This window comes from Euleptes europaea, chromosome 11, assembly GCF_029931775.1.
Source record: "Euleptes europaea isolate rEulEur1 chromosome 11, rEulEur1.hap1, whole genome shotgun sequence".
Classification (NCBI taxonomy): domain Eukaryota; kingdom Metazoa; phylum Chordata; class Lepidosauria; order Squamata; family Sphaerodactylidae; genus Euleptes; species Euleptes europaea.
This window is the reverse complement of record NC_079322.1, coordinates 30581049-30596875: the sequence shown is the minus strand read 5'-3', so window position 1 is coordinate 30596875 and position 15827 is coordinate 30581049. Positions and strand designations below refer to the sequence as shown.

General features: G+C 45.2%; 1 protein-coding gene across 1 annotated transcript in view; it reads left to right on the top strand.

Moving 5' to 3' along the window:
* SH3BP5 (SH3 domain binding protein 5) overlaps positions 1-15827 on the top strand; it is a 45589-nt gene that overhangs the window by 18361 nt on the left and 11401 nt on the right. The window lies entirely within an intron of this gene.

Below are 15827 nucleotides of genomic sequence, written 5' to 3'. Positions count from 1 at the left end.
GAATCTTTGACAATATAAACTCCTATGAAATATTTTCCCTTTCGGAATGAGTGAAATGCTTTTGAAAGTGAGACTGTTTTGGAAATGGTGGTCAAGAATTCCGTATTCCTAGTAGCAGCCAATTGAGGGTGGTACCTGAAGCAAGGGATACAAGCGTAATAAATGAAATAGGGTCTGAGCTATGGAAAAAGTCACATGCCCTGTAGTTTTTGATTGTACGACACTAGAGCTCCCCATTTTACTGATGTGTCGCAGTGTTGTGGTTCTGGTTCAGTCTGCCACAGACAAAGACGTCCTTTCTACAATCATATCTTGTGACGATGTGTGGCTAAGGGTGTGCTGCTACCGCTTTCGCCAGCGTGAGAGAGACTTGTGTTTGTTTCTTAGCTCTGACAAGGTTCCTGGCGTAGGCAGTGACCGATGGTACAATATGCTGTAAGCTTTGACTTTCTCATCCCTTTTGTTCCCATGCTCCTTCATGATTTATCATGCCCTGTGGGCCTGCTCTTTGTAGCAACCTTTCTCTTCGGGGGTTATTTCGTTTTTGTTATGAAACGTCATTAAAACCCCTCCTGCTCGGGTAAATTGCGGTCATATGACGTCAGGCACAAAAGGCCTAGTCAAACCAGGTCTCTTTCCTCTGCTTGCACTTGTATGCACTTGGGTAGCCTACATGGGAGACTGAGAATAAATTCCATTTGAGTGCAGAGTTGCCTTTTAGTAAGAGTGGAAACGTGACCTGACCAGAAAATGGTGAAGGGAGTGAAATTGCTTCCTGCTCCTCAGGTCTGGAATCTAGTAACTGGAGATGTAGGGTTATTTTTCTAAGGCAGGATGTTTGGGAAGGGAAATCTTTCACACCACTTGAGTTGTTCGGAGAGTAGTCTCTGGACGACTGTACCCTCTGTCTTTCACTCTGAAATCTGTATGGTATTTCCCGTACTGTTTCAACTTCAGCAGGCTGGATTTCATAGGCTTTGAGCTTTTGCTGTTAATCAAAATAATCATGCCTTTGCTTTCTGTTTCCAAGTGTTATAGTTCCAGTTGGCTTAATCCACAGGGCTCCTTCAGGAATATCCAAGCACTTACATTTGCCCAGCAGTGCCTGGGGATTTTTCCAGTCTTAAACAGGTCTCTGTTCAGGAGTCCTTGTCTCACTGGCAACAATTGCAGAACAAGTTCACAGTGTCTGAATAGCAGCGGTCCTCATGGCATCTTGGGGGGTGGGTGGCAAACAAAAATGACCCCCCCAGAAAGGATGAAATGTGGGTATACTAATTTACATTCATAAAAGCTCAATAAATAAAATGTAAATAGCTCTGTCTAGGGCAGCCAGCAGAACTCAGCTCCTTGAGTAACAGCCTGTCATTCAAAGGTTGATCAAAAGTTTCTTCAGCAGAAACAGCCCCACCCATATGCTTCAGGACTGAAGCAGAACCTGAAGCATAGCTGGAAGAGTATATGTGTCAGGGTACATAAACATAGTCAACTTGGGATTGGGGCTAGAACCCCCTTGTCCCTTTACTCTCCCAGGCACTTTTGAAGGTCACCTAATGGGTTCAACCAACGGCAAGCTGGGATTTGAACCTGAGTCTCCCTAGCCTATAGAAAACCATGACTACTGAACGGTCTTCCTATTGAATTTGTGTCTGAGAATAACAAAACATAATATTCTGATACATGGAGCTGTAAGCCCTGTTTTCCAGATCGATCCTCAGATTCTCGGTATTATTCCTTGGTGAGGAGGTCAAGCCAGAGAACAGTTTCTTTTCCTTTGTACTCAGTTGGGTGTCTGTGGATATGAATGAGCTTGAGATAGGATGCCTTGGGGTATTTTTTTTTTTTTAAAGTCTGACATTCTCAATGGGAATATCTGCCAGTACTAACAAACACATATTGTACTCCCTCTTTGTTCAGCATGTATAAAGATCACTGTTAAGGACGAATTTGTGTGTGGGAAGAGTCCAAAAGCCTATTTTTGCTGATGCAATCATGTTGAGAAATAATGTTTACCACGGAAGTGACAAATGTACATTTTAAGGGTAGCTGGCACTTTCTTGTTTGCTCGTAGCCTGAAATGGATAGCCTCTGCCTGCTGTCCCTTGTGATAAGGTTTATGTAAGTAACCCATGAACTCTCTCATTCTGAGTTTGTGGGAAAGGTTGTCTTAGGAAAGGAGTTGCTCCAAGGGCAGCCCCAAGATATTTTCACGTATAACGTTCAGCTGGGATTCTGAGCAAAACATCCTTTGTTTTCTGCAGAGCCTATCTCATGAGCTACCTTTATATTGATCCTGATCAATGATTTTTCTTGCCAATGCTGTTGCCACTCATGGACAGGAGCAGAAATTGGAATCCCACTGGCCAGGGTATTAGGCCTTTCCAAGCTCTGCTATCAGTGGTATTAGTTGCTAAAAATTATACCATTATATGAGTAGTAGGGATCTATGAGTATCCAGTTTGCTGGGGATAGAGTGTAGATGACTGGGGAAGGCAATGGCAAACCACCCTGTAAACATAGTCTGCCTAATAAACGTTGGGATGTGACATAACCCTGTGGGTCAGGAATGACCCGGTGCTTGCACAGGGGATTACCTTTATCTTTATAGGGTTCTATTCATACCCTTGTTTTTAAAACAACATACAGTTTTTTCATTAAACCAGTTGTTTTGTTAATCAGTTTGTTCTTCATTTAAACAGAAAACACATTTTTTTGGTTGTAACCCGCCCCCTCGTCCAGTTGGGATGGATTTCTCAAAAATTGAACCCTACACCAAAAAATAATAATCCATTCTAGCCCACTCCCCAACAAATTTCACACAGGCAGGAGAAAGGGTCCCCATTTTTCCAGGCAAACAAAATTGTTGCATACAGAACAGCCATAAGAAGATCTGGCAACCCCAAAAGGTTGAGTGGGCGGAGGCGGGCACAGAGACTCATGTTTAGCAACCATGATAGCAGGCATATGGAGGCAGGCCTTGGCAGGCCTTTGGTGCCAAGAATGTTTCAGAGTATTGCTGAACATCATTATGTCTCCATTTGGGATCTGTACAACAACATTAATTAAAAAGCCCTTTTTCATTTTGATATTTGATTTGTTAGTATCTAAATACACATCCCTAATCAGAAGAAAACAAAAGCCAAAAATAATGAAAATGGAGTTCGGCGTTAAATTCCTGGAGTTAGCAAATGCGAAGCGTGACCTCCTATTCCCCATGAGAAAGAGAAATCAGTCTCTTGCCCATTCCTACAAACCTGGCTGTGGGAGTTTTCCTGTGCTGGCAAAATTCATGGTGAGTTTTGGAAAGGGTCCTTATTCGAGCATGCAGTATGGGAGAAACTTCCGCCATTCTTAACAGCATTTGAACCTGCTGGCCTTCTGTAGGCTCAAATGTGTAAACCATGTTTCTTTCAGCTTCTTTGTGTTGGCCGTCACTCTATAATTTTGGGTGTCTGATTGACGTTCTTTCTTTCAAAGACTTGAGTATTCATTCATAGTTTCATTGATGGTCTCTCCAAGGATGAGCACTGATGCGCTGGTACATCATTGGGATTCCATTTCTCTGTATGTTGTTTGTTTTGCCGAATGTGCATATATTTCCTTTGTTAGTGTATTTCTGTTGGGGAAAGGTTTATTGTCAGACCCCAGATGGGTTCATTTTTCCTTCAGAGATATAGGAAAGAAAGTGTTTGTGAGGGGTTTGTCTTCCTCATGTGTGAAGTGGTGCTGAGATCCTGGAAACATGCTCTCAGGTGCTTTGAGTGTGAGAGCTGTATCTCGATTCTCTGAGCACAGATAATTATAGGTGATGTAAACTTAGCGGTCTGTAAAATCCTTGTGTTGATAGGCTCTTCAGCCGGAGAGGGTGATGTTAAATGTAACTGTGACTACCTTGCTGATTGCAAAATAAAGATTACACTTGCTTTGTGAAATGGGGTAGCTTTATGTTCAGGTCTTTATAATGTTGAATGCTATTATGACATTTAATCCTGAAACACGTTCTGTGCAACTGCTTGTCAGGAGAGCCAGTTTTTGTCAGGTTACTGCATCCACCCTCTCCCATTTTGAGAGAGAGAGAGAGAGAGAGTGAGCGAGCTGTAATCTGAGGATTTTCTTGGCTCTGTACAAATAACCCACTAGCAGATGGTGTTGGCTATACAAGGCAGCTTAACTGTGCAGTTTAATGAGTCTTCTGTGTCACATTTTTGTACCATAGATGTACTCGGAGCGGGGGGGAGGGGTTGAACTTGGATTTTACTACCTTGGGTGACTCCTTTGACATAACGAACGGGGCAAGCAATGTTGATATATCTTCTTTGTGTGTGTGTGTGGGAAATCCCATAAGGCATTTTCATCAGCCAGCAGCAGCATCTGTTCGCAGGGCAAGAAGATGAGCCTTGACAGTCGCTATTTATGCTGGCTTTAGAATGATGGAGGGAATTGAGTGAAAGGGACTGGCTGTAATGGCTTTAATTCTCAGAGCTCTTGAGCATTTATAGCTTTCCTGAGTGAACTGGATTTGGAGGGTTTCCAGTAATGCGTCTGCTAGAACTGCAAGAGACTTTCCTCCTTATAAAGGCATCCTATTGGATTGGCTGTTGCTGGTGGTCTTCCCGCATACAGATGATGAAGGTTCACTTTGTGATTTAAGTGAATTCTTCAGTAAGACTGTTTCGGGTCACATTTGGGGTATTTTGTGGAAAGGGTAAACAGTAGTACAGGACACGGGGAAAAATATTTAAAACCTTATCTGGAAATAATAATGATAATAAAATTTTATTTATACCCCGCCCTCCCCCAGCGAACTGGGCTCAGGGCGGCTCACAACAGATGAAGATTCTCATAAATACAACATACACATTAAAACAATCTAACCTATCTAAAACAGCACTATAATAAGCTTATACAGATGGCATATAAACATATGAATGAAATTGCATTGGCTCCCAAGTTGTTTGGGCATCGTTGTTGTATAAACACTTTTAAAATGGTGTTGACCATTTTGTGCTGAAGTATCATGTAGTTGAGTCATGTTCAGTGTGTTATCTGGGAAAACACGTGAGCATTTTCTCATGCGGAATGGCATTTCTGTTTGCAGAAGAAGGGGGTGGTGATTTCCTTCAATTCCTTCCTCCCACTGCAGACCCCCACTTTTCTCCTTATGCTCTTCTGAAAGTCCACTGATCCCAAGAAACAACATTTAGGTGGGCTCAGTGGACTGCAGTTGGAGGAGGGAAGTGGGAACGTCCCGGCAATGGCTCCCTGGTTGTGGAATGCCCTCCCCCTTTTAGTTTGCTTGGCCTTACTTGACCTTACTGGATTGTAAATGCCAAGTGAAAAACATGAGCTGCATGGAGGAGGTTCTGGAAGGGCAGCACACACATTTTCTAAATGTCTCTTCATCCAGGCTTTAAGATATTTTTTTTAAAAAGTCATTTTTTGTATTTTAGCCCCCTTTTATGGCTTGTCCTTGATTTATAGATTTTTATTCTGTTGCTTTTACTGATTGTTTCACTGCTCAGAATTTGGATGGTAAACTGGAAGTTCATTGGAGTGTGTTTCCAGCTGAAACAAATGGTATTAATTCATTCGCTTGGGTTCCCGTTTGTTATCAGTTCCAAACAAGTTAAATTCATTTTGAAATGAATGTGCATTCCAGATTTGAAACTCTCCCCACACTGTCATATATTAAGCAGGGTGAGGTCTGTCTTCTCCTGTATTGCTTAATAAGGGCAAGAATAAGAACGGTGGCATTCGCAGTTTCTTGATCATCACCAAAATCGAAAGCAAACATACCATAACGTACTAGGACATCAGAACCGTGTACGCTTTAGGTATTTCATATTTATGCTGTAGGGAAGATAACAGTCCACTCTGAACATGGTGGAAGTTCAGTCAGACAATCAATCACAAATTATTTATCTCGAAAAAGCTTTTAAAGTGGTTGTCGTGTAATATCTGTTTAAAAGGGAACTCTAGGGAAGCTGGTTTTATTTTTCTTCTGCCCAGATAAGACATTGATTGGTTTCTGTGATTCTCTGCATTAGTTGTGGTAGCCATAAGAGTACGCTTGTGGACCTACCTGTTTATCTAGGACTTGTCCGAGACCAAAAGTTTGTGTTCATTTCTGTGAGTTTGTATCCCAAGGGCTTGTTGTGGATTACAGCTACAGTGCTACTACCCTATATGTCTGTCCTCTAACTCATGAGACAGAGATGGGTCAAAACTTTGAGCTGGAATGGATATGCTCAAAGACTTCTTCTTGATTCAAGTTTCAGGTTTGCCATTAGCTCACTTGGTCGGCCTTGGACATGCTACTGTCTTGCCGCCTCCCCGCGTCTGAATATTCCTTGTGAAAGGGAAGGAAGATCATATGCGCCATGCATTGCTTTATGAGTCCATGCAGAGTGCTCTCTGCTGTCACAAACTCTGGTTCCTGACAGTATGGAGTCATACTACATACAGTTCCACGAGTGATGATTCTGTTCTTGGGTTTCCAGCTCAGCTCTGGCAACCAGCAGGAGAGTCTTGGGGGGCAGGGAGAATGCATCCCAAGGACGTATCCCATTGGGAACTTATCCCAGTGTGGATTACCATTGTTTCAGTGGAATCCTAGAGTGTTGCCCCAATACGATGCTGTCACTTCTGTGTTCATGCCAGAAGTGCCATAATGGTGTTGGTGCTATTGTCATTTCCCCTTTGTTTTCCTTCATATTTACTACTGCTGCCCTACCAACTGACAGCGGTGGTGGTGGGAGCTCCCTGCAGGAGGTCATCTGCTGGGTGGGTGACCTTGCAGCTCTATTGTATGCAGATTTCCAAAGGCAGGGTGTGTAGGTTATGGGCAGTAACATTAATTTGCCATTCATATAATAATGCTTAGCAATTGAGAAGGAGGGCATCTTGGCATGGAGTAGGGGTCACTGGGTGTGTGTGGGGGAGGTAGTTGTGAATTTCCTGCATTGTGCAGGGGGTTGGACTAGATGACCCTGGTGGTCCCTTCCAACTCTGATTCTATTATTCCTTTTTGCTTAAGTGACCATTAATGCTGCTTCACCTGCAGTCTCCGAGTAGTCCTTAGAAAAGAGGTGTCAGCTTCAGTGAGTTAGTGTCATACTCATCACCCAGTAGGTACCTGGGGGGGGGGAGGGGGGGCTATCTTCATAATTCCGGACAAAAAATCAGGTTGTAGACATAATCCTCTTCGACTTGTCCTCCATTGTACATCTAAAGGTCTGAAAGAGGAACTGTAACACTTTTTAAGCAGAAAAGAGCAAGAGTCCAGTAGCACCTTAAAGGCTAACAAAATTTCTGGCAGGGTATGAGCTTTCATGAGCCACAGCTCACTTCTTCAGATACAGCTAGAATGTGATTCCATCCACCTTAAGTAGAGATGAGTGACTTAGACATGCAATGTCAATGTCAAAAGCAAGTCAATGACATTAGCAGGCATGATTGGATTAGGTGTGATATGGAGAGGGGTAGTAGGCATGGTGAAATTAGCATTGGTAATGAGACAGGAATCTCAGATCTCTATTAAGTCCAGGAGAATGCTACTGGACTCTTGCTCTTTTCTACTGCTAGTGACAGACTAACACGGCTACTCATCGTGATCTATCTCCATAGAAGGCAATACTTTTTAAGGAATCAACTGAAATAAAAGGGTTTCCAAGTGGGTTCCAGCACAGCTCTTAGAGCATTTAGAACAGTTAAACAGTCAAGAGCCTCAGAACACAGAACAGCAACTAGAAACAAAATAGAACCAACCCAAACACTCAGATATGCAACAGGGGAGGGGCTGTGGCTCAGTGGTAGAACATCTGCTTGGCATGCAGAAGGTCCCAGGTTCAATCCCTGGCATCTCCAGTTAAAGGGACTAGGCAAGTAGGTGACGTGAAAGACCTTTGCCTGCAACCCTGGAGAGCCACTGCTGGTCTGAGTAGACTATATTGACTTTGATGGACCAAGGGTCTGATTCAGTATAAGGCAGCTTCATGTGTGTTCAGCACCGCCCACTGGCAGGGATGGTTATATAACTCTTACAGAACCCATAAAGATGCAAGCCCCTGAATGTACAGCTTTTTTACCATTTTTACATAGATAGTTGTTGAAACTTGGAAATGAAGACTCTCTGCCTGTAAAATGTCAGATGTGGCTCACGGCTGGCAAAGCCCTTTTGTTCAGTTGCCTACATATTACACTGGGATGCTTGCCAAAAATATGTCCGTGGTGACATCAGAGCTATCAAGAGATGCTTCCAGAGGGGTGAGGGCGTAAAGGAGAAAGCAAAAGTACTACAGGTCATAAGATAGTTGAGTTAATAAGGCTCTAGCCCCCTCATACAAGTGAGACTGTTGTGCCTAAAATGTTACCCCAGGTAGATCTAATCAAGGATAATGTACTGGAGATCAGGAATTACTTTTACAGCTTATGCTATTTAATGGTACCAGTTTAACAGTACTAGCTGGGATCAAGTTTCTCCGGCCGAGACCAAGAGAATCACACTGTAGTTCAGCATTCATCAACCTTTATACACTTTCAACAATAGCCTTTAATAAAGATACATTTCTACTTTTCCCATGGTGTCATTCTTGGCTATTGAAATCAGCAACTTTGGCAGCGAGCGATTCTCAAATTATGCATGCGTTAGGTCCACACAGAGAGTTCCCTTGCAGGGAACATCAGAGTCCCTTTAACTCGATAACAAGCTAACGAAAGTGGAGCGGAGCAAATACCAGCAGCTGCTACTTGTTGCAGTTAGAGGAATGTGTGCTTATGCAGACTAAGTGAAAGGAAGATGAAAAGAGAAGAAGGTGCGGTTCTTGACACGCGTTTATCTACACAGGTGTCTAGTTTAAAAGGAGGATTCCTGCACCATTTTCAACTTTGGCCGCTCGCACAGGCTGGCGACACGCTCCTCATACCTCTCGAGCTGACTCAACCACATCCCCCCCTCAATAAAGGAGGAAGCGCAGAAAGGCACCAGTTTCTCCCGCCGCGTCTGCTCCGTTACACCGAATGAAGCCTATTGTGTGTGGGAGACGTATCCCCGCCCCCTTCCCCATTTCAGCATGGACCAAACCATGAAAGATTGATGGGGGTGAAGGGAGTGGAAAGCGGCCGGCGGCGAGGCGCGGGATCCCCCGGGTCGAGGCTGCAGCGTGACAGGCAGCCCCTCCTCGGCTCCTGGGTCCCCTCGAGGGCCGCCTCCGGGGGAAAGGGCCGTCCCAGGGGAAGGAGACGGTGGCCCCCCGCCTCCCCTGCGCGTCGGCCGGATGGTGGGAAGGATGGCGCCGCTAGCGGCTGCCGGGCATAGCGGCAGCTCAGCCGTGGGAGAGTTTCATTCAGTGTGCGGAGGGAAGCCCCTGGGGGGTGCGCGGTTCGGCGGTCCGGGCAGCTGCCTCCTTTTTGCAACGGAGAGCTTCCTCCTTCTCCCTCTTCAGTGATCTGGCTTCTTGCCCAGGCTTTACAATCTGGGGAGAGAGACGCGGGCAAGGACAGGAGAGCAGGTAAGAACAGAAGCCCGGGAGCGTGGCTGCGCAGCCGTCGAGCGTCTGCAGACGGGGGCAGAAGGGGGTAGGTTACTGTAACACACACACATTCACTCCATAAGACGCACAGACATTTCCCCTCACTTTTGAGGAGGAAAAAAGTGCGTCTTATGGAGCGAAAAATGCGGTAAACGAGAAGCAGTAATGGAAGAGCGTATAATCCTTACAAGACATGGTATAATTAATGGCAGAAACAACAATCCAGCAATTGCACATTCTAGAAAAAAAAACAACTTCCTCCAACATCACATTCCAAACAAAGCATCCCCAAAACCAGAATCAAAAGCACTTTGCCAACTTTGAATGGGAACATGCACAACCTTGCGTATATTTGATGCAATATTTAAAACTGCACCCCCGAATCATCAATCTGTAAACAATTTGAGAAACTGAATTTCCCACAAACACCACCAGCTTCTGCCAATAAGTAGTCCAATGCTAACCTATTTTGATATATTGCAGCTCTCATTTGAGTTTGCTATTTAGCCAAAAGTTCTAAGGCAAAAGCAGTTTGATTTGTTACGATTTCTAACACAGCTTGAAGTCTGATAATACATCAAGTAAATATATAGGTCAGTGATGGCGAACCTTTTTGAGACCGAGTGCCCAAACTGCAACCCAAAACCCACTTATTTATTGCAAAGTGCCAACACGCCCAGCTGGGCAGTGGGCAGTCCAGGGAAGGGGGGGCTTTGAACTGGGCGTTGGGCAGTCCAGGGAAGGGCGGGCAGTCCAGGGGGGGCAGTCCAGCTGGGTGGCGGGCAGTCCAGGGAAGGGGGGGTTCTGCAGTGCTTGGCGTGCCTGTGCATCTGGAAACAGCTGAACTAGATGAAGGGCTGTGTACTTGGCAAAACCAGGATCGCCTGTGTCCCACACTGCAGGATCGGTGGATGGAAGGCAGCTATCAAGACTCTCTGTCTGTCTGGACCCGCCAAGAAAGCAAAGATTTGGCTTTGATGCTGGGGGAAGTTGCAGCCACCCTGGCACTGACTGCTTTCGAGGCTTTTTCCAATTGGGCACAAGTTCACATCTGGGTTGCCAACCTCCTGTCCCTTGTTCCTTGCACTGATTCTTCCCCAAGGCTTGGCCGGCCCCACTTCCTTCACCCAGTTTCTGTCACTCTCTGCAGTGTACCTCTGGAGAGCTGCGGCAATCTTTCTCCCCTCTTTCTGTTCCCCAGTCTGCATCAGGATTTCAAACGTCTGAGCACTTGGGGCTTGGAGGCTGGCAGGAGCACTCTGGCCAATGAAAGCTGACTTTAGAGTAGCAGGACTACTGTCAGAGGGAGAGCCAAGCTGATTGATTTCTTTTTGAAGTAGTTGAGGCTTGGAAAAGGGGGAGAGCGGGGCCTGATAGTCAGCCTTGCTGGCTGCTGCAGGGCTGGATGCACTGTCTGGAGGGGTGGAATCTGGAGCGGGTGGTGCTTGGGGTCGTTTTAGGTCCTGTGACACCCCTACCCATACCCTCTCCTATTCATGAACCATCTTTAGGGCTTAGGAACCCAGTGTCCTTAGACTGTGTTGAGGAAAACATTGTCAGCTGTTAACCTTTTCATCCATTCCATGTACGCTCACAGTACAAGTGCCATGGAGGGTGTCGATTTGCAGTTTGCTTTCTCTAGCAGCTATGGGGAAAGGGTGTGAAGTGGTGATGCCCTTTGACTGGTGCAAGATGACGACTCTGATCACAGGGATATTTAGGCAGCTGCTTCGGCATGAGGAAAGGGTATTTGAGGACCAGTGGCAGAAAATCAGAAGGTAGTTGAAATCTTGGAGAGCTAGTAACTGAAGTTGCGTTGATGCCGGTGGATGATTAGGGTAGACGAGACGAGGAAGGATGACATTACTGGGTTGAGTGGTGAGAAGTACTTGTAAAGGCCAACCACCAGGCCTTCGTCTAGAACTGGCCAGTTTTGCCTATCAAAACTAGTGACATTGTTTGAAATTATGGTGTCAGTTCCTTGGTGTCTGCTGGCTGATGGTTGTTTAATTCATTTAAGGTTGACATCTCTGGCCGGTGGATTACTTTGGCGTGTGTGCATTTTCAGCCATTACTCAATTTTTTTCCATTACCCCTAAATGTCCTGGTGTGTACCCCTGGGGGTTTGCATACCCCATGCTCAGAATCACTGACTTAGAGAATGTAGATGGAATCGTACTAATGGTTACTTAAAACAAAAAGGAATAATTGCTAAACATTATGAAATGACTGGCAAATTAATACTGTTGAAGCAGAGCTAATGGTATGGATCATATTCTCCACAAATGAGTTCTACCTTGTAGCAATAGTGAGTGGAATTTAGGAAAGACATAATCTTCAAGACAAATTTCTTTTCTAATACATATTTGCAGTCTGCTTGACTTGAGAGCAACACTTGCTGGGAAAAAATGAGCATACAACTTTTATGATAGCATACATAGCCTTAAAATTACTGTAAAACAATGTTATTTTTTAAATTAATGAGGCATTTGAGAGCAATTAACTTGGGCACCACAGCTCGTCAGATTCCCCCCCCCCCCCCGTGCATGTATGTGGAAGAATCCCTTCATTCAAGGCTCTCTTATCATTACCAAAATGTGAATTGAGTTTGGCCTTACCTGGCCAGTCCCTGACCCAAGTTACCTGCATAATTCTACCCTGCATGAGCCAATCTCTTTGCCAAAGGATGACTAAGGTGGTCTTACAGATGTATTTCTTAATATTGGTAATTTAGCAGTTGTAACGCTGTGGGCCTTCATCAAGGAACCATTTGTTCAGACAGGTCAATTTTGGTGACTGGTTGAGATAAGCAAAAGTTATCAGTAAATGGTGTTGATGCAACCAAACATATTGCTGATTTGAGAAGGTGAAGGCTAGTGTTGCCTTCAGCCATACTTCCATGGAACTGGAGATGAGCTCCGATACAGCTAAGAAGCGGTTACAGTTTGGTATTAAAGGTAAAGGTCCCCTGTGCAAGCACCAGGTCATTCCCCTCTGAGGCAAGGGCATCTTGAGCTGTTTTCCTTTGCTCCAATCGGGGAGGCAGGATCAAAATCGACTTCCTGTCTCACTAGGTGGGAAAACCAGCCTGCAGGAACCAGTTCTAGTCCTGCCTCTGAGGGGAGAGCAGTGTTTTTCACAAAGCTCTGTGATTAAGGATTAGATTAGTTTGTCTTACGGTTTGTCAAACTCATTTTGTATTCCTTACCTTCCTTTGTCCTTCTACCTACCACTCTCCTCCTCCTCCCTTTTGTGTTCTCTCCTCCATCCTTTTCTGTGGAGCGACACAGTTAGAAAAATAATGGTGGACGCCATTTTAGCTAGGGAGGACGATCTCCTCTCTGTAGAGGATTACGAGGTTGGGCTGGTCCAATCCGCCCAGAAGGACGGCGCCTCGCCCAGCGGTCGCAATAGCGACTCCTTGGAAGCTCAGAAGCCTGCCACGCTTGCAAACAGCGGTGCGTCAACAGCCAGGAAGCCAAAGAGTAAAAAGGCGCGAAAAGCTGCACTGCTCCTCTCCGGCTTCTGGAAAAGAAAGCGAAACAGCAAGTTTGGTGCTGGAGTGAAAGCCGGGGGAAACACCCCGCCTCTTCGTGAAAGACTGGGAACGCAATCCCAAGAGGTTCTGTGGCCCCGATCCAGTTGCCGAACGCAGCATCCCCGCCGGGAGGTGGTAACATTTCCCCCTCCTCTCCAGAAGCGACAGGTGGGCGTTTTCTTTCCAGGGAGGAGGCGGATGACCTTTGCCTTCCAAAGGCAATGGCAGGCATTCCAAGGCTACCAGATGTGACTGCCTCCCTTCCCATGGTCGAGTCCCTGCGGGTTCCCCTCCACTTCTTCTATTCACTCCCAAAATGCCAGGGAAGGCAATAGGCCAACCACCTCCTCCGGGGCCCCGACTACCACACAATGGCCTACAAAGGCGGCCTTGAAGGCTCAGACTGCACAGCCTGCCCCTACCGACCATTCTGACTCCCACTCCTCCATCCCTGACTCGAGAGGACGCTGAGAGGGAGGAGGGCAAGTTTGATTCTGAGGGGGAATTACCTTACACTGATGAGCAATAGCCCCGCCTGTTCTCTGGAGAGGACTACCAGGGCTTACTAACCAAAGCTGTATTAGCCTTGGACTTAAATGAAGACCAGACTTGCTCAGTTGAGCCAAAACCAAAGTTCAAACAGCGAGTTAAAAAGTGCTTTCCCAGAAAGCAGGTTCAAAGCAACTTAGTGCCCTTTCCAGAGTTCTTTATAAGAGCGGTTAAGGATGAGTGGGTTAACCCATCATCCAGCAAGCCAGTGCCCCCACATGTTAAGAAGTACTACAACTTAATGCCCCACGCCATGGATATGCTAAGGGTGCCCCTGGTAGATGCCCCGGTGGCGGATCTACAAAATCCAGGCCTAGTGCCAGAGGATGGGGTGGGCTCGATCCGTGACCAACTCGATAGAAAAGCTGAGTTTCTGGCCAGGAAGGCCCACAAGGCTGCAGCCTTGGCTGTGCAATCCGCGCCACCATATCTATCTTTGCCAGAGCTTCTTACCTGTGGGTGAAAAAGCTCATCCAGCTGATTCCTCTGGAGAACCGAAGGGTCTCAGGGGGTCTGGAGAGAGTGCTGAGCACCATTACCCTAATGGCAGATGCCTCTCTGGACACTATGTCGTTCGCGGCTAGATCTATAGCCTCAACATCTACAATCAGAAGGGCACTGTGGTTGAGAGCATGGCAGGCTGATTTCAGGGGCAAAACCATCCTTATGGCATATCCCATACAGGAGGGTAGACTCTTTGGGGAAAAGATGGATAAGATCCTGGTGGAAACCAGAGATAAAAAACACGTACTTCCCAGACAACTGGGTAACATGAAAAGCTCTTGCATGGGCTTATTTTGTATATTTTATTTTGTTTGCACAGATGTAATGCAATTCCTAGATGCCGTACAAGTCACTGAGTTCTCACATATGGCAAAACAATCAACCATCATTGGGGTTAAGCTTGCATCTCTAGCCAACAACTTGGGTGGGTCTGTGTTCAGCAAGAGGTGTAAGAGGCTGTATTGTTTGGGCAGAACCAAAAGTAACTTGTATTGGGGCAGAGATAAAAATAACGGCAGGAAGCTCAGCATTCAGAAGAGTGAAATAACAATATTGTCTACCTATAAAATAAATATCTGAAAAGTTACTTTGGGGCACCAAAGCTATATAATGATTCACTGTGAAGAAATCCATTCTTAATATGTAACTGGATCTTGCTATTCGTTTGCTTTTATGTAGGTTAGGCCTCAGTGTCACAAGCGAGCTGTGAAATAAGCTCCAATGGATTGGTATATTACTTTCAGATACTTCAGACCTACCTCGTTGACTTTATTTTTATCTCAGCCCCTTTCATCCGTGCTTGGCTTGAATCTAAATGTTCAATATTTGTAGCTAGAAGCAATATGGCTGCCTAGCAACCACCTAGTAACGGCTCACTTCCAATGCATGGCAAAATACCCTGTAAGGAGATCTTCCATTTCCAAGTATATAATATGAGAGCCTGCATTCAAGGGGAGATTGGGCAAGAATGTTATGTACAGAGTCCAATAGGTAGTAGTTTGAGGCAGTACCTTGACAATGATGATGAATGTCTGCAGTTTTGTTCCTAATCGAGACTTTAAAAAATTGTTCTCTTATTCCAACAATTTAATGGAAATGCAGCGACCCTTATGCATATATGGCTCTTCCCCCCCAAGGCATTATGGCCATGGTGTGGAAGCACCATTGGTACCTTCTTTTGTTCTTTCCTTTACTTCAGAGTAAAACACTTTGTGGCTGTAACCCTTTAAAATGATAATTCAAATGTTTCTTTTGTGTGTGTGTGGTAAGTAATCATCTGTTCTAATACTCCCTGGTAAAACAGAATTCTTCAATGATCAAAAAGCCCTAAGCTAAAAAAAATGTTTTGATTGTATTTAATCGTATATTTTTTTCAAAAACAGTTTTGAAATTTTATTTAGCATTCAGCGGCTTTTTTAAGTGGCAAGGGAAGGAGAAGAGAAATGTAATGAGTATATTGTAGCAGTTTAGGTTACTGTAGTGCTTTGGGAGGTTCTTTCCTCCGGGGGTTTAATATCAACAAATTATAGCATGTATGGAGGCACATTTCAAGAATTCAGAGTGGACTGAATAGATTGTCTGTGGCTGGGGTAAGATTGGAACTGGGAGTTTTGGGCCTCCTAGGATTACCACCTGTTGAAATGAAACATTCTGGTACCTGGATCGAGGCTGGGAGCAGAGCCCGGAGTAGTTCTAGGGGACAGTCT